General features: G+C 40.0%; 1 protein-coding gene and 1 long non-coding RNA gene across 3 annotated transcripts in view; one reads left to right on the top strand and one right to left on the bottom strand.

Moving 5' to 3' along the window:
- GRID2 (glutamate ionotropic receptor delta type subunit 2) overlaps positions 1-25,695 on the top strand; it is a 735,317-nt gene that overhangs the window by 276,023 nt on the left and 433,599 nt on the right. The window lies entirely within an intron of this gene.
- The window catches only part of LOC142408695 (uncharacterized), a 245,418-nt gene that overhangs the window by 56,155 nt on the left and 163,568 nt on the right, over positions 1-25,695 (bottom strand). The window contains exon 2 of the long non-coding RNA XR_012775377.1: positions 17,031-17,261. This is a non-coding gene — a long non-coding RNA (uncharacterized LOC142408695). The remainder of the gene's footprint in view (positions 1-17,030; positions 17,262-25,695) is intronic.

Consider the following 25,695-nt stretch of genomic DNA (forward strand, 5'->3'; position numbering starts at 1 on the left):
TTGTCAGACTAGCAGAGGAATTGGCAAGTCTGCTGTTTTTAGTTAGGATTAAAATAAGTGACTTGCACTAGAAAGTGAAGTTTGTGATATCCAAAAATATCAGGTAATCAGCATATGTTTTATCTTTGATTATGATGTCTTTTTATCATACTTGCAATGTATAGGAGTTGTACGAGTTTAATACAGTACTTCAATGAGAGATGCTGTGAGAATGATAGTGTATTACCACTGAGCAGTACTCAGTATTTCAACTATTTGTATGTATTTAATGTCAGTTCTTTGAAACCTATTCTTGATTTTAAATTGGAAAAAAAAAAAAAAGAAAATAGTAAAATTTTTGAAATGTCCTTTTCTGAGTGACTATGATCAAGTCCCAAAGTTTGCCAAAGTCGTTATGAGTGTCTCCTTTGATCCCTGTGACCTTTGGATCAGGTTGTAAGCATTTCATGTTTTCCTGTAATTTCTCTCTTCTTTCTTTGACATAGTGACATACTTGGGATGTATCCAGAAGTGCTCTGGGAACTGAATTGTTTTGGTTCTGAAAAATTTATCTTTACTGGAGATGTCCTTGGACTCTCATTCTTTGCTTTTAAAAAGTATTTAAGCATCAGGGCATTACCCAGCTCCAACAGACATGAGTTACTAAGGTAGTTGATCTTAGTGAGGTTTCTGGTGTAAACATTTGCTATCTATATGAAAACTATAATTTTTTCATTATATTGACCAAAAAGAAAAAAAATATTTTAAGCCATTAAAACTGGCTGATGATTTCTTACACTGAAGTAAATCACAGTGTTCAATATTAAATTACAAAAAAGGAAAAAGTCCTCTTACCCCAAATGCTTTCTTTGTGCACACAGCAGTATTGCTCATAATTAGTGTTCACTCCAGGTTTACTACTTTGAATATCAGCGAAAAGTTGAGTACACCTCTGTACCCAGCAAGGCATCATGTTTACTGAAATTGTGTGCTACTTAGCACACAACCTACAATAGAGAGATTGTAGGTTCACTGCATATTTCTCTACCAGAAAGTATATTTCTCTCACAGTTGGACCCAATTGAATTCCAATCTTTTATAGGACTTCAGGGAATATTGGGTTGGGGTTGTTAATCATGTTTGGTTTAGACCTGTATGCCGTCTTTAGATCTGGGTTTCCACTGAGGTTTTTGTGTGTCCACTGATAATAATAGAAAATCTCTACATGATACTGCAGCTTCAAGTGGATTAGGATGTGGTTACCTAAGAGACTGCTTCTTTTGCATGGCCATGTTTCTACAGCTGTTAGCAGCAAACTCACTCAAGGTGAGTTTGGTGCATGGGAAAAAGGAGTCAGGAATGCATCAGCTCCCTGCAGCTTCTGCCTTCCCACGTGGTTTGCAAAACCAGCATTTGCTGGTGCCTGCCTTTTTACCCTCTATATAGGTAACTCTCATACTTTCTTCTTGTGGCATCCAGATTTGGGATTGGCATATGGAGTGGCTGATCTAGTCTCTAATTAAAATAAGAACCAACACAAACTGCTAAGACAACCCTGCAGCCCATTCCTCCTTTCAGCTTTGAAGAATTTAGTACATTTTTTGTTTTGATATTTTTAGTAAGAGTGCGTCTGTCACTGTTCTCTGTGCGTCCAAGGAGCAAGCTTCAAAAACTCTGGAGGAAAAGACACAGTTATTAAAATGTGAATAAGAAGTTAGTATCTACCAAGTTTTGGTAGCATCTACCAAGTTCTGCTTAGCATCCTTTAATACTTTGAGGCATGTGTAAATATGGTATTATTCATTGTCACTGTGCACCTTCCTACTGGAGCAGTGATGAATTTGTCCACATGCATTTGGCTGCTCTGTTGATTGAATTCAGACACTGCATTCAAATACGAGGTGTGCTTAGGAGCTGCAAAACATAGGCTTTGGCTGCTTGTTTCCAGCCGTGGCATCTGGGTGATTGGCCATGTCCTCCTCTCCGACCTCTTGTCCAGCTCTGCTGCTCAGAACTGTAGCAGCTGTGAAACTGTCCATAGGGGCTAGCGAAGGGTTAGACGGCTGCTGAGTAATTATGCAGATGCGACTGTCAGGAATTTAGCTCCCCGTTTGATGTCTGGGAAAATACAGCAAAACAGCATTCTGAATTTTTTTCACAGTTTCTCTGCAGACCACGCACTTGTAATGGTTTTAAAAGACTGCCTATAGGAATTTTCTTGGAACATAAAAATAAGCTCTCATACTCTGGCCCCTGAGACACTATGTCCTAGTGCTGCTGTTACTTACACTTTATGTTTGAGGGTCAGTGACATATGGGGGGTTATACTTCAGAACTATTGGGTGCTTTTTTGTTAGTTAAAAAAAAAAAAAGAAAGCATTGGTTTTCCTCCACATAAAAGTATTATATTTATTTTCTTTTTCTTGGGACAGTGACAAATTAATCCAATACCAGCCAAGATGGTATTTCATATTATTAACAGAACTGGGTCTGCACCAAACCTCAGAGAATAGAAGTAGTCCATAACCAGATGAGACTTTGCCTGTCTCTTTCTCTGTCACTTTTATAGCAGGGTTTGCAACCCCTAACCAGCTGTCACCAGGGCCCGTACATCCAGATTGGATTCCTTTCTCCTCTGGTACCAGTGGGTGCTGAGTGCTTGACCTCTGCTGGGCCCTACAACTCATGCTCTTCTCCTACTGAGATCTGGAGGCTTCTGCGCAAGGAGAAGAGGTTTTCAAGATAAAACTACTGCAGAGCTTATAGGTGCAGCACAGGCTGAAGTCCCTCAATGGTACAGTCCTTGCCATCTGGGATTTTAAGTCCAGAAATGTTAGAGGATGAATTGAGGTGTTCCTTAATGAAACATTTGAGAAGCTTTGGGCAAAACTTGGGTCATGTAATGGACCTGAGATCAGGATAACTTCGGTGATGTGGTGTTTTGTAATGACTGCTCTATCCAGTGCTAACAGCCAGCTCTAGTAGTTACACCTCATAGTTATAGTTAGACCTCATAGTAGTTACACCTCATAGCCAGCTCTAGTAGTTATACCTCATCTAGTAGTTACACCTCAAAGTTACTTTGGTGGCATGTGACGTTAAAGAGTAAGAATCACCTGATGTCGGATGCATCCTTGTGTTGAGGTCCTTACAAATAACTTAAGCCAGCTATTGATGCCCATATAATGAGTTACACCTCACTTACAGTAGACCCACTGCTGTGTATTTACACTGCAAAGTACAGGGTGATGGCTGAGCTATTTGATCTGACACAAAACCAGTTAGCTTGAGTACCAGTAGCAGCATAGCTGTATCGGCTCCAGAACCTGCTGCAGCCTGAAATGCTGCCGAGTGTAGGAGTAGAGGTATCAAAATCCTGCTGTGCGTGGCAGAGCCACTGCAGGAGGGAGCCCACAGGAGAAGTTGCTGTGTTTATTGTGACGTGAATATTCACAGGAGAAGTGGTGAGTGTGTGGCTCCTCGTCAAAAAGTTTCTGTTTAAAAGTAAAACAGCAATAAAATTTGGCATGCTGTCATAACCTGATTTTATGATGGCAATATTATAATAATGTTGACTTTTAATTAAATGAAGTTGACATATTCTAAGTCTGCAGATTAACCATCTGTTGCTGCATTTAATGAATATCCTTCATGGCATCAGATCAGGACCCATGTTTTGTTATGTTTTGCCTTTTTTTTTTTTTTAAATTCCCCCAGATAGCTTTCTGAAACATATATTTGTTGATTAAAGCATGAAATATTGGCCAGAATCAATTTGGATTAGGCATTTACCCACTGCTGGGAAATGAACTTTGTGCACAGGATTGTATTTTCTGTATTTCTGCACTCCTTCTAGGTTAAAATGTTTCTGAGCAAGAATTTTTGGTACTCTTCTTTACTACTTCTCCATGCCAAGTACCTTCCTTTGAACAACACCTTCTGATTTATGGTTTGTGACAAATCTCTGTTAACATACATATCTTTTGCATAGACAATTAAACTTGGAAGTTCTTCTGGTTTTCTTTATGAAGGTGAGATGTTTCAAATGACTGTGTTAACTTAAGCAAAATATCTTCATGTATATGTTTTGTATATTGAATTTTTATCTTCGGCACCAGATGTATTGTGCATAAAACAAATATTGTTTTGTAAAAATGACTCCTGCAACCAGCAGCTAAACAGTATGCTTAGTTCCATAATGACAAGGAAAGTAGCTGTAAAGAAAATGTTATGCCGTAATTTGCAGCTGCATCTTGCTTGGCTTTAGATATTTATACTGCTCATTACTGATAGGAATTTTTTGTTTATAAAGTGAATTAATTTTTCTATAACTTAATCTAGATGAGCATTATTTGCCCTCTATTGCCCTTCTATAGGGAGTTGTTTGGATATTGAATGTGCTTCCTGACTTACATTCAGAATGTCATTTTTTTGTAGGTTCTTACTGGTTTTGTCTTCTACTCAGACCCTTTTGTGAACACCAATTAAGATGTCTTCCTTTGTTCGAATACTGGAGATCTAACATTCAGTTTTGTTTCTCTTGAGAGGGAGCTTGAAATAATGATAATGGTCAAGCTGGTTTTCATGGAGCGCTTCACTCTTACTGGTGACTGTGGAGATGAAGTGGGACAAGTCTTCTGTGAACAGTAGGTGAAGCACAAGTGGCCTCTTAGATCAGACTCCTAACGTTGGTCCCATGCAGAAAGCAGACCATGTTGAGCACAGCTGGAAAGAACAGGTCTGGTACTTGATTTTGCAGTGTATTTTATCCAGCCCTGTGTTACAGATCTTAGTCCTTGTGTTACCCTAAAAACAAATGGTTTGGCTAATAAGAGTTGGGGTTTGGGGGGGTTTTTTTGGTGTTTTTTGAGTGTTGGTTTGTTGTGGGTTTTTTTGGTTTGGTGGGGGTTTTTTTTGTCTTTTTTTTTTTTTTTTTCTTTTAATCCTAACTTAAGGAAGTATAGTAGCTTCCTGAAGCTATGGAAGCTATGGAAACATATGAATAGCTTGATACACATAATGAATTCTTTTTTCTACAGAGGGTGTGCAGGTTCTTTTTGAATCTCAATAAGAAAGGCACAGACGCTCAAGGTTGATTAACGAGTTTATTGCATAAAGAAAGGAAGATGGAAGCAGTAGAAAAGATGATAGCAGTCTTATGTCCCTTCTGATGTTAAGAGAAGTAGTGGGAAAAGTGATAGCAAGCTTAAGTCCCTTCTGGTGCTGGGAACCTTGGCTATTGCAACATCAGACAAACCCCTTCAAGTTGATCATGCTACACAGATCCCGTCCATGATGAGGTTTGATGGCATTATGGTCTTTGGAGGTTTCATAGCATTTTCTTAAAAGTAAACAAACGTATTCATCGTTTCTGCTGTTGGGTAAAGGAATGTTACGTATAGGTATGCTGCTTAATCTAAAGGTAAGACAAGGTATGTAGATTGTGTCATGCACATGGACTAGGTGGGAACCACATGCAGGCTCCTCCATTACAGATTCATGGGCTAAGTCTGTCCAGCAGCCACTGAGGTCTGCCAAGAGCAGCGCGTTCCTACGTGTCTCCATAGGAACAAGTGAAGGCAATCATGGTATATGCTCTGATTATATAGCGGTTACTCATGCTAACGTATGGGTCTCTACAAAGAAGGCCTGTGGTTATACTCTCCCTAGGTTCTGCGTGAAATCACTGCCTCCTCATTACAAGATCTTCTGCGGTGGCCCACTACAAATTCCTAGCTGGTTTGTGAAATGGACAGATACAGCTAAGGTGCCCTGGAGCAGCCATTTGTGTGGCATGGTGTTTGCCAACAAAAACCTCATGGTGTGGTCCAGGCATTCCCCTTGCTGCACAAAGAAGCCGAGTGATGAACAGCTTTGATAGACATCCTGTTTTATTGAACCACCTTCTCTGCAGCAAGGGTCACAGGGTCACAAGGATGAGGGACAGAGAGAGGAAGAGCTCTGTGCCTGAACTCCCTGGAGGGAAGGCCTGACATGCTGATCATTTAAAATCCTTAATTCAGATGCTGTCTGAGTCAAGATGGATATCTGGCAAAATAATGGGGAAGTAAAGGCAACCCTGTCTAGGGCTTTAAAGTCAACAGTGCCATTTTAATATTAATTTTCCATTGTAAAAATCAGCCTTTGAAAACATCTTCTTCTATATATCTGCAGGGATATGGCATGGTATCTCCCATTAATTTGATTAATTCCACATTTAATAATGTTCTACTGCAAACAGAACTCACCAGTTAACTGCTGGATTTATTCTAATGTTTGAAGAAAAAAAACCCTCTTGAGAGTGTGTAAGAAAACTATTAGAGTGGGGTTTTTTAAGAAGGGGCGAAAAAGGCTTTGCACTTTTGTTGGTATAAACATTGTTAGGCTTTGATATACACATTTTTCATGCCTAATAACTGATTGATATCATTCATCAGTATAATTTGAATCATTGTTATCCTGAAGGGAATTGCCTGATTAAAAATATTTATCTCTCAAGAAGATGAAAGAATGCCAACATATAAAATATTAGCAAGTCAAATTTTCTAAATTCAATGCAAAACCAGAAAGTAAAAGGTTTTCTTTTCCTCTTGCAGCAGCAGAGTGTGAGGAGCTAGCCTCCCCCTCGCTGTATTTTCCCTGCGTTGGAAGGAAGAAGCTTAAGCTACTTGGTGAGCACTTCTAGTTTTGAGATCTTCCTGGTAAACAAGCTGTCAATACTGATCAATCCAAATGCCAGTTCAGCTGTGAAAGGGCTTGTGCCTCAGCTACTATTAATGACTTGTGATAGAAATTAAGTTCATATTCTTCTCACAGGTTTTCCTTCTCACTGTAACCACCTGCTCATACACATTACGGCAATTCTTCTGGAAGCCAAGACTTCACCCTGTGTCTGTCTGTCAATCTCTCTAATTCCCTCCCTTCAGCTCTTGAATATCAGTTCATTTAAATAGACTGCCAGCTGTACGAGAGAGCTGGCCTGTAGCTGTAGCTGCTGTCTCTTTGGAAGCAGTTTAACCCAGCCTGGTGCTGTGTAGTTTGACAACCTGGAGCTGTGGGAAAGATCTGTGAAAATTAATTGGGTTTCCAACAAGAAGGCAAGGTCAGGCTTCAGAGCCCCAGTCCCTTCATGATGGGCTCTGCAGCCAGCTGAAGGTCAGCGGCTGTTGTGGGTGGCGGAACAAGCGAGCACAGCTCTGTCTGAGCCATACTGGTCGCACTGTATCGCAGGTGCCAAGGTGATGGTAGACTAAAGCAACCTGTGGAGGCAAAGCAATGGAGGTTGCCAGGGAAACCTGATTTCTTGAATCTGAATTAACATAGAATATGAATTATCAACATAAATACTGTTATGCTTCATTTCCTGAGGATGCAAACTCAAAATAAATAAAAAAATTGTCAAGCTTTAATGTTTCTGTCTGCTCTGGAAATTCTGTTAATTTTAGCGTGATGAGATCTTGTCAACAGAGCTTATATTGAAGTGTTGTGTAGTTTCTATGTACAAACATGGGAGCCTAGAGAGAAGAGCACCCAGGTTTATGGTTAAAATCATAGAATCATTTAAGTTGGAAAAGACCTTTAAGATCATCAAGTCCAACCGTTAACCTAGCACTGCCAACTCCACCACTAAACCATGTCCCTAAGCACCACATCTACGCGTCTCTCCATGGATGGTGACTCAACCACTTCCCTGGGCAGCCTGGTCCAATGCTTGACTACCCTTTCAGTGAAGACATTTTTCTTAATATCCAATCTAAACCTTCCCTGGTGCCACTTGAGGCCATTTCCTCTCATCCTATGGCTTGTGACTTGGAAGAAGAGACTGACACCCACCTCACTACAACCTCCTTTCAGGTAGTTGTAGAGAGCAATAAGGTCTCCCCTCAGCCTCCTTTTCTCCAGGCTAAACAACCCCAGCTCCCTCAGCTGCTCCTCATAAGACTTGTGCTCCAGACCCTTCACCAGCTTTGTCGCCCTTGTTTGGACATGCTCCAGCACCTCAATGTCTCTCTTGTAGTGGGGGGCCCAAAACTGAACACAGTATTCGAGGTGCAGCCTCACCAGTGCCAAGTACAGGGGCACAATCACTTCCCTAGTCCTGCTGGCCACACTATTTCTGGTACGAGCCAGGATATTATTGGCCTTTTTGGCCACCTGGGCTGAATCATATTCAGCTGGTTGTTGGCCAACATGCCCAGGTCCTTTTCCACCAGGCAGCTTTCCAGCCACTCTTCCCCAAGCCTGTAGCGTTGCATGGGGTTGCTGTGACTCAAGTGCAGGACCCAGCACTTAGCCTTGTTGAACCTCATACCATTGGCCTCGGCCCATCGATCCAGCTTGTCCAGATCCCTCTGTAGAGCCTTCATACTCTCAAGCAGATCAATGCTCTCACCCAAAATTGTGTGAGGACTCCACATACAGCAGATTTTTTGGTTACTTTCTTTTTAGCTTGTACTGGTTAGTAATGAGTTAGTGATTTATGCTTTGGTGCAGAGAGCATATTGGAAGGTGACATTTTGTAGTGAAAATTCACTGGCTGGAAATAACGTTTTGGTGAATAAACATGACAACGAAAGTTGATCCAGAAAGGTTACATTAAAATATGTTTAAGAAGTATCTAGCACTATGGAGGTGTGCTTGTTTGGCATTATATTGCATTTAAAGTATACGACATTGCTGCATCCTTGTGAACCTGAAGTAATCTGTTCTTGTGTGTGACTTTAGTTTTTAAGAGCGGGGTTCTGTTTTGCTGTAACAAAATATTTCAAGGTTGAACTGAAGACTTCTAGTCTTCTGGTCAGAAAGCAAAACACGTTAGAGGGGAAATAATATGGAGTGCTGCAGAATTTGAGGTACGTAGCTGGATGCAAACTCTGCTCATACGCTCATATTCTCTACTTGTCTGAGCTTGTTTTGCCCAGCAGCTGCCTTTTCCAGTGACTGGAGCAAGAGAAAAAAGTGGTGGGAGTGTGCTAGCATGATGTGAAGCCTCAGCAAAGAACCTCTGCCCTGAGAATGGCGGTTTTCATCTAGGAAAGAACCATGACTTAAATAAGGGCTATAGTACATGTGGAGACAATTATCACTTGATTGCATGCATGTCTGGCCTCAATTTCTTATATGCCCCTTTTATCTTTGTAGGATGGAAGCTCAGCGTAAAAGGAAATAATGTCACGGGAAGCTGTTGCTGTAAGGCTTTGACAGCCAGAAGGAATTTAGATAAATCCTTCATCTAGCCAGGCAGAAATACTTAAAGGTGATACAGAACTACATTTCTGAATGGGGAAAACTATGAGGAAAGTTCAGGCTGTTATTTTAAAATGTGGGATTGGAATAAAATTTGAAATTCTAAGTAAATGATGACAAGCTAGCACTAGAGGAGGTACAGCTGTAGCAACGCTCTACTACACTAAAGCTATAATGTATGTGGATGTACTGACTCGGGCAGTTTTGCCCTGTTCTCATTGATGCAACATAGACATGCATGAAGTGGATCAAAGTCTACTGTCACAAACATGAACATTAAGCTAAAACTAAGTATATTTAACATAAAAAAAAAAAAAGGAATTTACTCCAGGATTAAACTGTAGTAAATAAAGGAGATCAGGCACTGTATTATGAGAGCTTATGGTACAGGCTACTAGGATTGATAGATGAGCACAGCGCTTCCATGTGTGTGTCTCTGTAAGGAGCATAAACAAGAATTTGAAATGCTGCAGATGGAATCATGAAGCTGGAGATCTGTTGCCACTTTCGCTGTTAAGTGTGTGTAAATCTGAGGAGGACTTGTTGCCAGTACGTCCATCATTCCATTTTCCTCCAGAGATAATTGTCTTAAAATAGCAGATACTGCAGTACAGTCCTTGATTTTTATTTTTTTAATTATTATTATTCATTTTGAATGGGAAATGAATCAAAGAGTGCAGGTCTTGCCCTTTAATAAAAAAGGCAATCTCTAAAGCCAGCTTTCTTCTACATGGCTTTTGGTCTCCAGGTGTGTAGAGAGTTATACAGATATCAAACGCAAACTCAGAATAGCATGCAGCATGTCTGGTTTGCCTCTTACTGTTTTTCCTTTCAGAATAAAATACATCTATCTGCCTGATGGGTTTTTTTCAGCATTGCCACTGGCAAATGTGGACCTCCGTGGGCAGAACGGCAATGTATCAAAGTCTTGTTCAGTGCATGACTTCAGCTGAGCACAACTTGTTCAAAAGGTAGAAGGGCGTAATGAGAAGTACATCAAGCCACAGACAAGAAATCACATGGAAGTGATTTGGACTGAAGTTTAAATATGCATAAACTGTATCTTAATAGCATTGCTCAGTGTTTCTTAGCGACATGGGTTTCCCTTTCACAGTGTATCCAAGCCATAAGAATTTCCTTTTCCACATGACATACCACATGCTAAAACTTTTTTTCCACTTCTAACTTAGAACTTCAAAAACAATCACCGTTTCTGACAATGGCTGCTATTTGGTTAGTAGCTGAGCTTAATTGGAGCTGAGCTTGATTGATCGTCTTGTATTAAGTGTGTCGGAATCATGCTTTGGTTAATATAACTAATATTTATGAAATTTTGTTCCAGTTTGCTGTAATTTACAGTTTATCGTTCCAAATGCATCCTTCTAATGCAAAACTCAAATGGAAACTGACAGTTCTTCACACAGTGCTTCTTTGGAAACTGTCATTTGGTGAATACCATTATCAGCAGAAATTTAGGTTGTTGAGTTTTTAATAGAATTTTCCTGATATTATTTAAAATAGCCTGCAAATGTAATTATTTAGACATAAACAGCACGCAAATAACCATGGTTCTCTTTCTACAGGAAGAAAGCTCTTTACAGAAACATTTAAAACATACTTTAGATGTAGGAACTGTTGATGGTATGTCTTGCTGCTGGTGACAGATTGACAACTGCTTAACCAACTCTTGCAAATCTGTGTTCATTATCTGCTAATAATTACCCATTGACTTGTGTGCTCTAAGACCCTAAATTTTAGCCTATTGCAGGCAAAGTGGGAAGGAAACACAAACCTTTTTTTTTCTCAACCTGAGACCTATGGTTTTAAAAGCAGTAATCTTCAACATCCTGAATATGAAATGCAGAATAGGAATTTTGGCTTTCTTTAAAAAGTTGTCATGGCCTAGATCTTCCGTCTTCTTTCAAGCTGCTTTGCGCTTTTCTGGCAGATAGGAACAGCGGGGCAGCTGGCATAGCTTACTGCCCAAGGAGTGTGCTGGAGGGAAGAAAATCCCTCAGTGGCATCGTGCCAGGAGAGCTGTCTTATTTCACTCCTCTTTGCAGCCTGCAACATGAAATATGTGTCAGAGGACACCTTGGGGAGCAGGGGGAGGGAAAAAAAATTGGCTAGGGTAACTCCCAGAGTCCGTAAGGGTTTTATTTACTCTATCACACTTGAGCACAATTTAGAGCAGCCTTGAGGTGGCTCCAATTTGTGATTCTATGATAAAAGGAAAAGGGGAAGGCCAAGGTATAGCCACCCAGTGCATCAACAGGATCAGGATAAGCCCTACTGTGAAGCATTCATCTTGAATTTATTGAACGTTGATGTAGAAAGACAGCATGCACAAACTGTAAAGACAAAAACAATAGAGTTCAGTTACAAAGTTTGAAAAATAGAGATAAAAATTCCATACCGGTTCCTCAGCATGAACTGGGGCTACAGCTAATTTCAGAATAATTCTTCAAGTGGACTAGATGAGAACAGGAAACCGGTGTGACTTCTGCTATCAGCCAGCATGACTTTTGAAGTATACAACAACGATGGACAGAAATTGCCCATAATCCCATAGGAATCCTATTGCTGCACTCTGTGGTATGTTTTTCATTTTCAGAGCAAAAGGATATTGAGGAGTATTGAAAAGCTAATTTTCAACACAACTTCAGAAAGAAAGGGTCAAGATTACAGACAGTTGATCTGTTTAAATTTAGTTGCCAAGGCAACAGTTTCAAACTGTTATGAAATTTGACAGAAATCTTTCTGTAATGTATATGCATTCATATAAGTACAAATTATGTCAGAAAATATGAATGTTAGGATTGCAAAAATAAAATATTTGAAAGAGAGGAGATACCAGAATTAAAATTGCCTTCTATCAGTAATCCATTACCTTTTTGTATATAGTTATACTATAAAACAGTTTTTCCTGTGGGGTCACACATTATTTTCTCAGAAGTCTTACATAGTGAGGAAATTGTTGGTTGTTCAATGAGTATACTTGTACTTTTAATCCTCCCCGATGTATATCTGAATGTTGTATTTAGTGCACTTCATTGCAACTTCTCACTAAATACTCTACATCATCATTATCTGTGTTGTAGAGGGAATTTTGTATTAGAGGGCCGTGGTCCTGAAGTGCTGCATAAACTTTAATGAATTTATCCTAACCATACCCAAAGGGTAGTTATTGCCTTATCTCTATTTTACAAATACACGATTGACTCTTCAGGAGTTTATGACCAAAATTGTGAAGCAAACATTTGTTTGAAGAGGCATGATCTGAATTTTCAGAAGTATCAAGTTTTTACAGCAGTGTTTCCATTCAGAAAACTGCTTCAGTCAAATACAGTTGCAGTTTGAATGCTTAACACTTCTGTAAATCTGGCCTCAGGTGTTGCCCACTGTGCGTGCAGGAAATGAGAAAGACACAATTAGTAGCCATCTGTGAAATGTTTGCCCAGCATCACACTGGAGCTCGATGGCAGAGATGGGGATGGAATCCAATTCTCCAGAGTAGCATTCAATTGTCTTCACCATCAAACCCTCATTTCTCTTCCGTGTGTCTCCAACTCCATTATTAACTCCTTGCAGCGCTGGCAACAAATGAGGCATGGACAGCAGCCTTCACTGCTCAGCCCTGATTCATTTGTGCCGTATGGTCCCACACGACACACTGGATGAAGCACTCATCCTGTGGGAGAGGAATAAGAAGTACCTTTGTGAAGTTAAAAACTGATAGTATATAGAGAACTGAATACAGGCATTTTGCCTAGGTTTTGAGTACTTGGCATTACATCCTTAATATTCTTTTAGTGCAGGTCTCTTGAGTTTGAAATATTTTATTTTATATATATATATATATGTGTGTGTGTGTGTGTGCATTTGTGTGCTTGTGTATTTAAATAATTTCTGCAATAATGGCAACTGTTTCTAAAATCATATGCAACGTAGACACACGTTCAAAATATTAGGTACTATAAGGCTTATAGTTGAGGAGTTCAGGAAGAAGTGGACATTATTATTAGTAGTAGTAGTATTTTAAGCTTCAACTTGAGAGTAGAAATGAACAGTTCCTAATCTGGAAAATGCAGACCAAAAAGAAAAAAGGAATCAATATGCCTTGGGAGTTAATTCAAAACAGAATGTCAAAACGATAGTACCAAGGAAAAATGTTTCAAGAACAGAGCTGAAGAGTGAATTCTTCTGCTAAATACCTGGAAAGTAACTTAAATATAGAAAGTCAGTGGGTTAGTGTTGTTTACTGTATGAAGCATGCCTTGGTTTCACAGATTACTCTTCTACGTTGAGACAATTTGCTCTGTTGCAGTGCCCATCAAGAAGCATTAAGGTCTGGAGATGAGAGACAAAGATGTGGAGGTTTTGGTCTCCTTCAGGTTTCCCCAAGGACCTGATAATAATAGATTCTGTGTCAAGAAAATGTTGGGAAAACAGCTTGAATCTCAGACACTCAGATTGCTGCTTAATCTAAATCAGTTTGCCAAATGCATTTTCATCAAGCTTTAGAACTTGAAAACAACCCCGTAGATTTTCCAGTCAATAGGATGTTCAGATCTATTAGACTGGCTATCGTTTAAGATTTCAGATAAGTTAACTGCTTAGATAAACTACAAAAAATCCGCCAAACCTAGCTGTCTGTGTGTGACGTGGTCCCCGCAGGATGTGGCTGGTGAGCTCTGTTGATGAGGCTTTGGGGGCAGCAGCAAGTGGAGGCGGTGTGCAAGGAGTATGGCTGAGTTCAGAATATGAGGGTCAAGGTGGAGTCAGGGATGGGTGCGTCAAAAAGCTGAGAGCTGGACTGAAGCCATCAGGGTCTCTGTGTACAAAAAAGCTCTCAAGTCCTGTACTCTGCAGACTCTGCTTTCTGCCTTTAGCATCCTCCTGCACTCAGGGTTTTCTGTCACTGAAACACAAGCGTGCTCCATCTGGGTTTGCAGCTGAACCAAAGTCCTGTGACCACCCTGTCACCTGCTGAGACCTGCTATGTACTTGTTGCACTAACAAAGTCATGATATTTGGGTTTATTATTATTTTTAGTTATCCAGAGCCACGGCAGCAGGAGTAGATCATTGTCTAGGATATTTTCTGTAGACACTTTTTATTGAATGGAGTCCAGCAAACAGCCAGTTGCAACAAGTGTTATTGTTGCTTATGGCTGCTTAATGCCACCACATAAACAGCAAAATGGTGACAGCACATGATTATCTGTGTCTTATTACCAATACAGGATAGAGCATTGGGACTGCAATATTATTTAAAAAAAAAAATAAAAATTTTTGAATTAGTGGTGGAAGTCATGATTCAAGTGAGAACTTGACACAACAGTTTTTGTTACGCTCTTTCATATACTTAATGGAGTGAACTGAAATGAACTTTTTTACACAGAACTTCAATCACTGTATATAATATTTCTTAGGTAATATAATAATTATATGTCTGCATAGGAACTTTAGGCAAGGACACTGATTACAAGACTTGGTAACAAACCTGTGATGTTGATAAATATGTAGAAAATTCATGTGTGTATATGATTCATATTAATATATTGCATGTAAACGTTACTGTACCCATCCTTAATCCAAATGAGAGACAATTAAATGCTTCATAGTAGACAACACACTGTGTCATAATTAGGGATAAAATTCAGGAGACCTATCTCAAGACTTTTTGTTCTAACCGCTGTTCCTGTAGTAACTTTCTTCCTGGAACAACATGGTCATTTGTGCAGATGTTGTGTTTATAGAGACTATGTAGTAGTGACAAAAGGCACCATTAGGAGAATCCATGGGTGAGTAGGTAGAACACAGCATTGTTATGTTTAGCTTGCACATCTTGGGATCAATAATGTTAAATGCCTTATGGGAAAGTTCTCCATACTGTAAATTTTATAGTTGGATTGTGAATATTTGAGCTTAAAAGAACAGTTTTGACTTACATTTTTCATAGTCTGTATCCTGTGTTTAGCTGGAAAAAATGGGGGAGGAAAACCCCAGAGGTAAAAGATTTCATATGTGCTGAAGTATGAATTACTGTTCCATGTAATATGAATTGTCTATTGAACTGAAGTGACTTACCTTTTTGTCTCATAATTCCTGAGGGTAATTGCCATCTCAAGTAGTAGAGTAATAGTATAAAGCTCTCTGGGGAAAAAATAGTATTGATTCACTCTTGTTTGCAATTAATATAATGTTTTTTCTTCTTATGTTAAAGTCTGTAGTTAATTAATGAATTAAATTTCTGTGTACATATCTGGACACTCAGTTGTTGGTGTCCTAGAGACACCTGGGAGCTGGTACCAGAGAGTAAAAACAGCAAAAGAACTGCAGTTTGTACGTTAAATCTTTAATACCTCTTTAAACCTTAGGCAGAAACCATGTATAACCAGCAAAATGACCTGAAGTTTTGATGTTATCAAACCTGAATTAATCTAAGTCAAAGTACTTCTGGGTAGTTTGGTATACAGAATAACTATATTTACTACTACTAATCTGTAGTGCTTCTATGGGATTTCATGAGCTTAACAAGGTTTAGCCGTGACTTCTGGTATCAACATAGGCACTGCTGGAAATAATGTGAGGTGTCCTCTTCCTTTTTCTTTTATACTGTAATGGGGCTTAAAAGTACTATGCTGTTTGTGCTGCTGTGCTTATGGTGAGAGGTCAAGCTAAAGAACTGAACAGACCACTTTAAACCCTGTCGTACTTTTGCAAGAAAAGGTGTCAAATTTTACATCTTCAGCAAATTCCAGTATGAGTAATTTAAACCGTTTTCCCGAAATTCTGGTATGACTTGTAAAACACATCTGTGTTCAGGGATTTCTTTTTAACTTAATTTTGAATGAATCTAAGAGTCTCGATGAGTCATAAAGAGTCATAAAACTATTTTGACAAATCTCAGGAAAAGCTGACCTGAATTAATGTTTTATTTTGGAGCCAAATAAAAGTAATTTCTCATATGTTGTGAGAGCTCAGGATGTTTTCATGCTTAGATGAATTAAAACTGATAAATCAGTGTCAATAAATCCACGCAGTGCTTAGATAGATCAGTTTCTTCTGTAATTCCCATTACATACTGTGCTGTATGAACACTACTATTTTGTTACAGAAGGGAACTTCCATAATTTATCCCAGAAGTGATTAATTCATCGTGTTAGACAGCAACCCACTAGAAAACTGATATTTTTCCGTACCGTAAGCACTGGACACCAGAGTTACACATTTGCCATCTGTAGATGCATAGTGTATCATGACTTTTGCTGTATTTTCTGCTAAATATATACAGGCTAACTGAAATTTTTAAGGGCATATAGGAGCATGAAAAATGCCGCTTTTCAATATTAACTGCTACATTGTCAGCTTAGAACGTTTATTGACTAAAGCCTTTGGATACTGAAGAATCATTTTAAAAAATAGTATGTATAGCTGGTGAACCTCTGTCATTATTGGACATTAGAGTCTATCCCATGCTCATAATCACCATCTTGGGAAAATGCCCAAGAAAAAGCACTTTGGCTATTTCTGCTGTGCAGTTATCATATTATGAAATGCCATAAAAGCAGGTATGGATTCTTATCAATCATCACCATCCACCAGTCTTGAAAGTGCATCTACTTTGACTTTAGGTGTTTGTGGGCGCATCTGTACTGCACTGATAGGCTTCCCCAGGGATCCAGTTTCCCTGGCTAGTGCCTAGCAGTGCCAGTAGGGTGCCCCATCTGGTGCACGTGGGTGAAACCTCAGGAGCACCCACCCTCCAAAGTGTGTGCAGACAGTTTGGATGACTCGCACTGTAGCGGATTGATGCACGGACTCCGATCGAGGGGTAAATCGAAGACCCTTTATTGAAATATTACATGGCTTATATACTTTCTAATTGTTTGTACATGCGCTACTGAGAGAATTCTTATTGGTTTATATGTCTTGTTCACGTGTCCTTCATGCGTCCCTTCAGCTAGTACGATTGGCTATCTTTTTGCAACTTTACAGTTCCTTTCTTCACAACAAAAAATCGCGCGCTTGCTTATCTCCCACTCCTGCTCCTCATACACAGCCTCCTACCCTCGGACATGACCTGGACCCTCAGTACTTCAATCTTGTTGAACCTTTCACTCCTGCTATGCCCAATTCCTCCTCATCGCACCTCACAGGGACCCACTTGGAATGACCCAATTCTGCCAACGCATCTCTCTAAAGGACATACGGCATGGCCCACACCATCTCCCACTGCTGCCAGAATGCTTCCATGCACGGTGTGCTGCTTTGGAGAGCTGCTCTGCCCAAAGCTCAGGGAGAAGATCTATACCTTCCTTTCAATATAGAGTATGTACAGGCAAAACAGTTTTAACAGAGCTATCCACAAAGCCAAGTGGAAGGTGAAGGAGGTCTATTCTGAAGTAATAACAACTGTTCATGGGGGTAATCCTCTTGCAGAGAAGATCCAGAAGGGCTTTGACAAAGAGGCTTCAGTCTGAAATGTGGAATAAGCACATCTTTGGGAGAAGAGAGAGGGAAAGGAAGCACACCAGACTTCAGGAATGGAGGAATGCCTTGTAAGAAAAGTGGTCAAACATCTTGCACATCTGCACAATTGCAAGCTTCCCTTAACCAGGTCCTTACACAGCCTTAGAAATGTCATATGGCCAGTGGAAAGCCTCTTTCTGGGGACAGTCTGCCTCAGTCTATCTGCGGACCAGCAGCTGCCGAAATATCTTCACCAGCTCTTCTCTAGAGCTGTAAGATAGCCAGGAGGAATCCACAGTGAGGTACAAGGGTTCATCTAGACCATGCCTTTTTTTTCCACCCTGAATGAAGGAAGGCCTGCGTAAATAGTCTCTGTTAGGGAACCCACACCAGCCCCTTAAGGAGTAGGAGCAGCATGTCAATGAATCCGTTTCTGGATCACCTTATATTATGAATGAGTTGAAACTAGGAGAGGGATGCTGAAAGAGGACTGCAGGATAGAGTTAAGAAGCAGTGATTATGTGAGGGTTGTTCCCTGACCCAAACCTCACATAAGTGCTCTTGTCTTCCAGACTGGCATATGGTTTAAAAAAGATAAAAATAAAAAAGCTAAGGAATACTGATGGCCTGTTTAAGGAGCAACAGCCTTTTTCATCTTTTTTCTTTCCAAAATATTGCATATTGAGAACAAGGGTTTATGCTGACCTTGTCATCTCTCTTCACTCTAGTGCAGGATGAGACTGCAGAAAAAGTAGTGTCTCCTTATCATGCACTCCTTGCTTGTTGTGACTCAGGGTGGACTTCAATCTGGAAATAAGAGGTGGAGAGCTACATCCCACATTACAAATGCTTCAGAGAATGTCTCAGACTGCCTAGGGTACAAAGGGAGGCAGTAACATAGGACCAACAAGATTGTCATGCCCTTCTGGAGTGGTAGCTGGAAATTGAGATCCCTCTGCATCTAAACTGACACTGGGACATAACACCATGAGTCTCTGGCTACCACTAGTCAGGACTGGGAGATCAGCCGTCATCTCCTTTCCACCACAACTGTACTTGCTCCCAGACTATGTCCTGCACTCTCTGGACTGCTGAATCTGAGTTCACCTGTGTAATTGTGGCTTGTCATGATGCCACACACATCTAAGCATGGACGAATAATCTGATAACAGACGTGTTCTGAGTGCACGGCTCATATTTTGTAATGTAATGTGTAATGGGTCACAATTTTGATATAAGGACTGAAAAAGACAAGGAGGGGAGCCTAGTAACTTAATTTTTGTTTGGCACAGTTAGATGGTTTTTCAGACCATCAGTCTTTCCGAGGAATGCTTTATTGTTCAACTTCCTGTAAGAATCAAGACAGACATGGTTTGTATTTATGTTCCTTTTCTGAATTATCTGCCCTTCCATGGAAATAGCCTCTAGTATAGAAGTAAATCTGAAAAGATCTTGAGGGATCTTTTTCTGTGACTAAGTGCCCTCTTTTAGAATAGTACTAGTTTGTATTGGCCACAGTAAATAAAGGTGTTAAAGGTGGCCTGTATAAAAGTGTTTCATAGCTGTGCTTTAAATATTGTGTACTTGTCCAGTAAGAAGAATAAAAAAATAATTTTATTTATGTAATCTGACCGCTCTGAGTAAAATATCCCAGTATCACTGCAAAGGGACTTACCTTTTTATAAATGTTCTCTTTTGTATTTGGTTTTTTGTTTGTTCTCTCAGTGGATGGGTAAATCCATGCAGTGCTGCTGAATGTAGAACCTCTTTCAAGGTTAAGTAGTCCCTTTGCAAGGCCAGTACAGTTTGCTTACACTTAACAAGATTTTTTTTTTTTTTTAATACTTGATAACAAAGTGTTTCTATGGTTTATAACATGTTTTCTGGATTTACTGCTCTGTGTGCAGGTGTGGTGGCCCCCAACAGAGCTTTGCAACTGCAGGAGCTTCCAGCAGGGACTTGGCCTGGCAGCCAGGGGGCTATAAAAGGTCTAAGACCAGGAGCTGCCAGCAGGATTTGTCTTGCCACATGCTAAACTGAAGCTGAAAAACCTCTTGGGATTCAAGTACCCCAGCTTTCCAAGTGCTTTTGGCCCGGCAGCTGAACAGCCGGGATTGTGTGTTTGCATGTCTCTGTTTCCCCAGAATTCTGCACATCTCAGCTTGAGTAGTAGATTACCTACTCTCAATAAAATTAAGCTGAATGTAAGTTGTATCTGACTAGTAACTACTTTTGGTAAAAGGACCAGAGACAACAGAGACGGGGAACATGCAGGAGAGGAAATGAAGAATGCATGCTGGGGAGGGGCAATAGCACTTGGGTCCAGACTATGTGGTGGCACCATGGGTAGGGAAATGTTTGGGCAGCATATAAGTAACACTGTACACAGGCCCTGTGGTGAATGAGTATGTGGGCAGGCTGCTTGCTGTGCCCCTACTCTCCCATTCCTCCTCCAGCACCTTTATTGTGGTCCTGGGCTGCCAACGTGATGAGTGGGAGAAGGCTGGGGAAGGTGTGTGCATGAGGAGAGGACTTCTTAGGGAGTCCAACAAGGGATTCTTGTGTTAGAAAAGAGTATTCATCCTGACACAGGCTCACATGGGCTAAGGCACTGCAGGGTGTCCTATGTTTTTAGGAGAAATTATTTTTGTCTGTGTGTTTGGAAGCATATAAAGGGAAGGATACAAGCAGGCGTCTTCCCTGTTGTAGGCAGGTTAAAAAGTAGCTCAGAAGTGCTCTTCACATGGTATATTTATAATCTACAAGAATGAAGGGTCTTTTAATAGATCAGGCAGGGAAGTCTAGCAAGGTCCAGTGGTGGAGTCAAGAAGTGCTGCAGGGTTTCTCAGTATCTGATGATGTACCGCTTAGGCACCTGGCAGGAAACGTGCTCTTAGCTAACGTTTCCTTGGGTACTCTGGCCATCAGGAGAGGCCTGAAAATAATGTGGCAGTATGAATAGGTGCCCTGATGTACCTACCTATGTCCTGGGAGGAACACGTGAAGTTCTGAGGGATGACAATGTTATGTAAATAACTTGCCTGCCTGATATTGTAGTAGCAATACAACAATATAGCTGGGGAGGGTCTGAGGATCAAAATGGAGTGGAAGTGGCTTCTCTTAATGCCTCCAGTCCACAGAGCATATTACCTTTACTGTGGTCCTAGAGAGAATCCTGGCCAATTTAATTTACGTAGGAAATAGGAATCTGTTCCCAGCTGTGTTTTGCCACACAACAAAAATGTGTTTTGATGAAGGTGGTATGTTTTTGTAGTCTTGTGTTGCATACCTCCACAAGCTACTTTTCAAATCTATCTCTTTACAAAAAAATAAAAAATGCAAACCTATATCTGCTTCATTGTTTTGTGGCTCTAGCAAGTGCATATAACATGTTTAATATTTGCTTAAAATGGAGATATTAGGTTCCAACTGTTTGTAAGTGGGATTCAGTGGAAACTTGCATCCTTTGGTGGTCATAGTTTTAATGATAGGTGAGGTACAGAATGGTTCCAGGATGTTGCAGCTGGGGTAGTGTATAAGTCAGTCTAACCCATTGCCACTATAATACCTCCCCTATATAGCCAAAGCTGATGGATTAACTTTGTCAAGAGTTGTATGACTTCTCATGCCAATAGAGTTATTGAAAATTGAATTATAGATGGGGAAATAATACATATTAATTTAGAAAGGGTAACGTTACACAGCATTTGTAAGTCTCGATTTTTAGGTTGCAAAATCATTAAATATATAGCGATCTCTCTTCCCATTGCTTGCCTTTTAGCCTGCAGAAGGAAAAAACTAAAATAAAACCCTCAAGCACTGGCAAGTGTTGCAGCTTGCTTCTCTGTTCTTATGTAGGGCGCTTTGGGATTGTAGAAGGGTTAGGAAAAGATTTCTGAACCATTGACCTGTTCTGTTGCAGACAGCAAGATATCTCAAATTCAGAGAACTTCTGCTGGCTATACAGTTTATTCATTCATCCTAGAAGAATCAGTGTTTTATATACAAGTGTATGGGGATATGTTGAAAGTGGGTGTGTCAGTGGCTCTGCTTTGTAGCAACTGCCTGAAAGAAAATATAAGCCCTCCCATTACTGAGTGATGGAGATAAAGGTAAAAGGTGTCCAGTAGAGACCAACGTGTTGGACAGGAAGTTTTATGAAGTCTCTCTTCTATAAAGCTTGATGGAGATTTATGCTTGATGGCCAAATGCGGCAATCTCCCTGTGGTATCTCTCCTGTGACATATTTGTTATGCTTCTGTTCCTGCATGTCCTGATCCTCCTGACTTGTTTTTGATTACACTTTCCAAAGTCCTTCTTCTCTTGATCCTGAGTAAGTAGTTGATTAATTAACAATTCAGAGGTATTATTTAGAACATACTGTAAATTTATATACTTACATTTTTTAAATGTGGTGCACTTTCAATCAGCTATGTTAGCTAAGGAGGTATAAAATGAAACAAAGACTTCTGGGCTGTGTTCTTAAGAGATGGAAGGATTTGTTTATCAGGCCTTTAAAAATATATAACTGCACTTTTTATTATAGTACTATACAAGTAGTGTGAGCTATAGCATGTGAAGAAAGGCATGTAGAAGGTCTCAGGAAGATTTACTTGAGCATTATTAGTGGACCAGTGAGTGGTCTGGAGTTCTGTCAGTTTAAGGGTTTTTCCTATTACTGTAAAACAGGTTTATGTGGGGTGTCAGAAAAGGGTGGACTAAAAGGGTGTCAGAAAAGGGTCACAGTCTTGCAATTGTGCTTTTTTACAGCTTGTGTTGTACAAGGAGAGATTGATGGACCTCTGATAATTTGTATCTCAGATTTGTAATGACATGATAATGTTTTATTTATGATTTTTTAATCTTAGTGAGTTTCTCCCATGGAAGAGAAAGAACTATTTCTTTGGGAATTTACTAGCATATACCATTATCTATCATTTTAATAGTACTTAAGATGATGAATGCTATGTTTATCATCTTTATATTACTGATTCTGAAGTCTTTCTAAAATTACTGATTTTTCATAAGGGAAATATAATGTAGACATGAGTAGAGTTGTTTTCCATATAAAGAGTTGTAGAACATACCAACGCTGTGCATCAGAGCACAGGTTTGTGCTTCCAGATCAAGCAGAGACCTGAGTCAGTAAGTCTGTGCCAGAAGAGTAAGTGCTGAAGTGAATATGCCTACTCAGGTCAAGAAGCACTTAAGCCATCTTAAGTAAGTAAATTGGCAGCCAGGAAGCATTAGTTGTGCCCCACCACACTGAGAATGTAACTCTGCAACTTCTGAATCTATGTGGGCTTATACATTTGCCGTGCAATTGTGGTCCTTCATGCTACTGGTCTGTAAGTCCCTGGCTTTTAACGATCACTGTTTCTTTTCCACTGTTTCCCTGTTTCTCCATAGAGTGCTTCTCTCAGTTCTTTAAGTGTCTAGCAAAGGTGTCTACATTAGCTGGATCAGATGGACTGGAAACTTTTCTACATAAGCCCTAACATGCTCTTTTCTTTCTCTGTCTTAAACATTTGAAGTTGATGTTACTTATGTTAGTTCTTTCTACTTCTTGTGTTTTCTTTTTACCCTTGATATCTCCTTCTACTTGCATCTGGTTTTGTGCCTCAGATTTCTAGCTTGCACACCAGCCTCATGCTATTGTTTTATGCTTTAGTAATTGCAGTCTAGTTTCTGTTTTCTGATATGCTTCTTTCTTAAAGACAACTCATGATGTAGCTAAGGTGGCATCTATTGCTGTACCCCTAATTAATGTCTCCTTTATCCCTCAGACTCTTGAGAGGATCAGTCTTTTGATTCTACACTAAGTTAAAAGCTCTTTTTGCTTCAGGGCAAGCTGAATCCCTTACCCATACTACAGTGTGTAAACCTCCCACTGTGACCTGTAGTGCTAGAGCTGCGACCAGTTTCTCTGCATCTGCCTCTCCAGCATCCCCAGCACCAGCTCGCAGCAGCACCACTGCCCCGGTGGCAGCGGGGTCCTGGCCATCCCCAGCAGGCTGGTGGGCACAGACGGGTAGCTCCTCTCTGCAGTGGGGAGGGATGGGTCTCCCTGGGATGTCCTGAGCGTGGAGCCCATAGGAGGTGTGAGATGAGCCCGCAGCTACTACCCACAGCAGAGTGCATCTCCTTGCCTACCTGAGCTGAGCACATCCACCTGGGAGGAGGAGGAATGGAATTATTATTCATTCGGAAACATGAAATCCATGATAAGTTAGCTATTGTTACTTTTGAGGGGGGCTTTGGTTGGTTTGGTTTTTTTTTTATGGTGGAAAAGATATTTAGAAAATAATGGGGTTTTTGAGAGATAACTGTGCTGTCCGGAATGCAAATTTTAGTGGGTCTTTTTTTTCTTTTGTGTTCATCGTGCTGTGTCTTGATGTACTACAATAGCTCCCTGTACCCAAGATGGTGTAAGCGCTTAGCAAGCTCATGACTTGCTATGCTAAAAATGAGCAAACAGAAATCGTAACTATTGGCTTAGTCCCTTTCTTATACAGAACGTCAAAACCAATCAGTTGGCTGATACAATTCGTGGTCTATTGTAAATGAACTGCTGGCTCTCTTTTTAGTAATTTGCCATTTCTTCTTTGATAGGCTCTATTTAACATTTGGGTAAAAGAAAGTAGGAGAGAAAAGTTTTAAATAATGAGCAGGTTTTTTCCTTATTATTCCACAGTAGATTCTGATAGTAGTCATTATTATTTTTATTAATTGTTTTTAAAGGAATTTAGAAGAATTGTTAGAAACTTCTTGCCATTTATCCAAAGAATTGGGTTGGACACATTGGTCTTACTCTACCTAACAGGCAAAAAAAAAAGGTTAAAATCACTGTTTGACTAATGCAGTAATGGAAGTCCTAGGCCCTGAGCTGATTTGGGTTTTTTGTTTGTTTTCTACATATCCATTGCTGTGATATCAAAATACAATGTTAATTAATACACATATTTTAGTCAATTAAAATTACTTTTTAATTGTATTAAAATGTTACAGCAGTGTGCTTTAAATTTTAGAATCTGACAGATTAACAGCATTAGATTAATACCTGGTTACAGTAATTGGATATTGGTAACAGTGTTGTTAGCAGAGAGATCCTATTAACTTGTTTACGGAGCTGCCTTACATGGCTAATCCAATTTGGAGCTTAGCATTAATTATAGCAATGTGGAGATGAATGGATATCGGGTACAGCACCTTTCTGCAGGGAAGATAGTTCTGGTGGGATAGTGTTAGTTTAGTTGCATGGATAACTGAGAAACATCTAAGTTTGATAAGAGCATACCCAGAGAAAGCTAATCTGTGCAATCATTGTGCCTGGAGATCAGAATTGTCTGTACTTCTGGAAAGGAGCAGGCTCCACAGGGGTGTACTCCTTCTTTGCCACAAGGTGGAAGAGGAGGTGAGTATAACTTGCATCTATGAGAATGCAATGCAAAGGTTTCTTTGCACACTTTTATTCTGTGTTTGCACATAACATGCTCCAGGTGTTCAGTTATCTATATGGGCAGAAGTGTGTGCTGGCTCACGAAAGGTCTTGCTGTTGCGATGTGTGAATACAATAGTCTGGCTGAATTTGAGGACAGAAGGAAGGAAACGAGCTTCTTAGCCTGTCATACGTGATACTTGCATACAAAATTCAGTTGACCTTGTGCTAAAGTTGCTAAACGGGTTGACTTAAGTGAAATCAAGGCAAAACTAGGTAACTCGCTTTGCAGTCCACCTAAATGTAAGTGATTTGTGTTGATGAATGTGGGCTTAGCTTGCTTTCTACTCTTGTATCCCCTCTTCTGTATGAATCTATAGTCTGCATGTTAATGAATATGGCTGTAAGAAAGTTATTTTGCTTTTACCACAGTCAAACCAAAATAGATGGGAGACTCTGGTTCAAATACTATAAAGTGAAAGAATGGCTTAAACTCTGGTGTTGCACATCTGGGTTGAGTACTTTTGGTTTTTTGGATGAAAGTATGGTTGTGTT

This window comes from Mycteria americana, chromosome 4 (assembly GCF_035582795.1).
Source record: "Mycteria americana isolate JAX WOST 10 ecotype Jacksonville Zoo and Gardens chromosome 4, USCA_MyAme_1.0, whole genome shotgun sequence".
NCBI lineage: Eukaryota > Metazoa > Chordata > Aves > Ciconiiformes > Ciconiidae > Mycteria > Mycteria americana.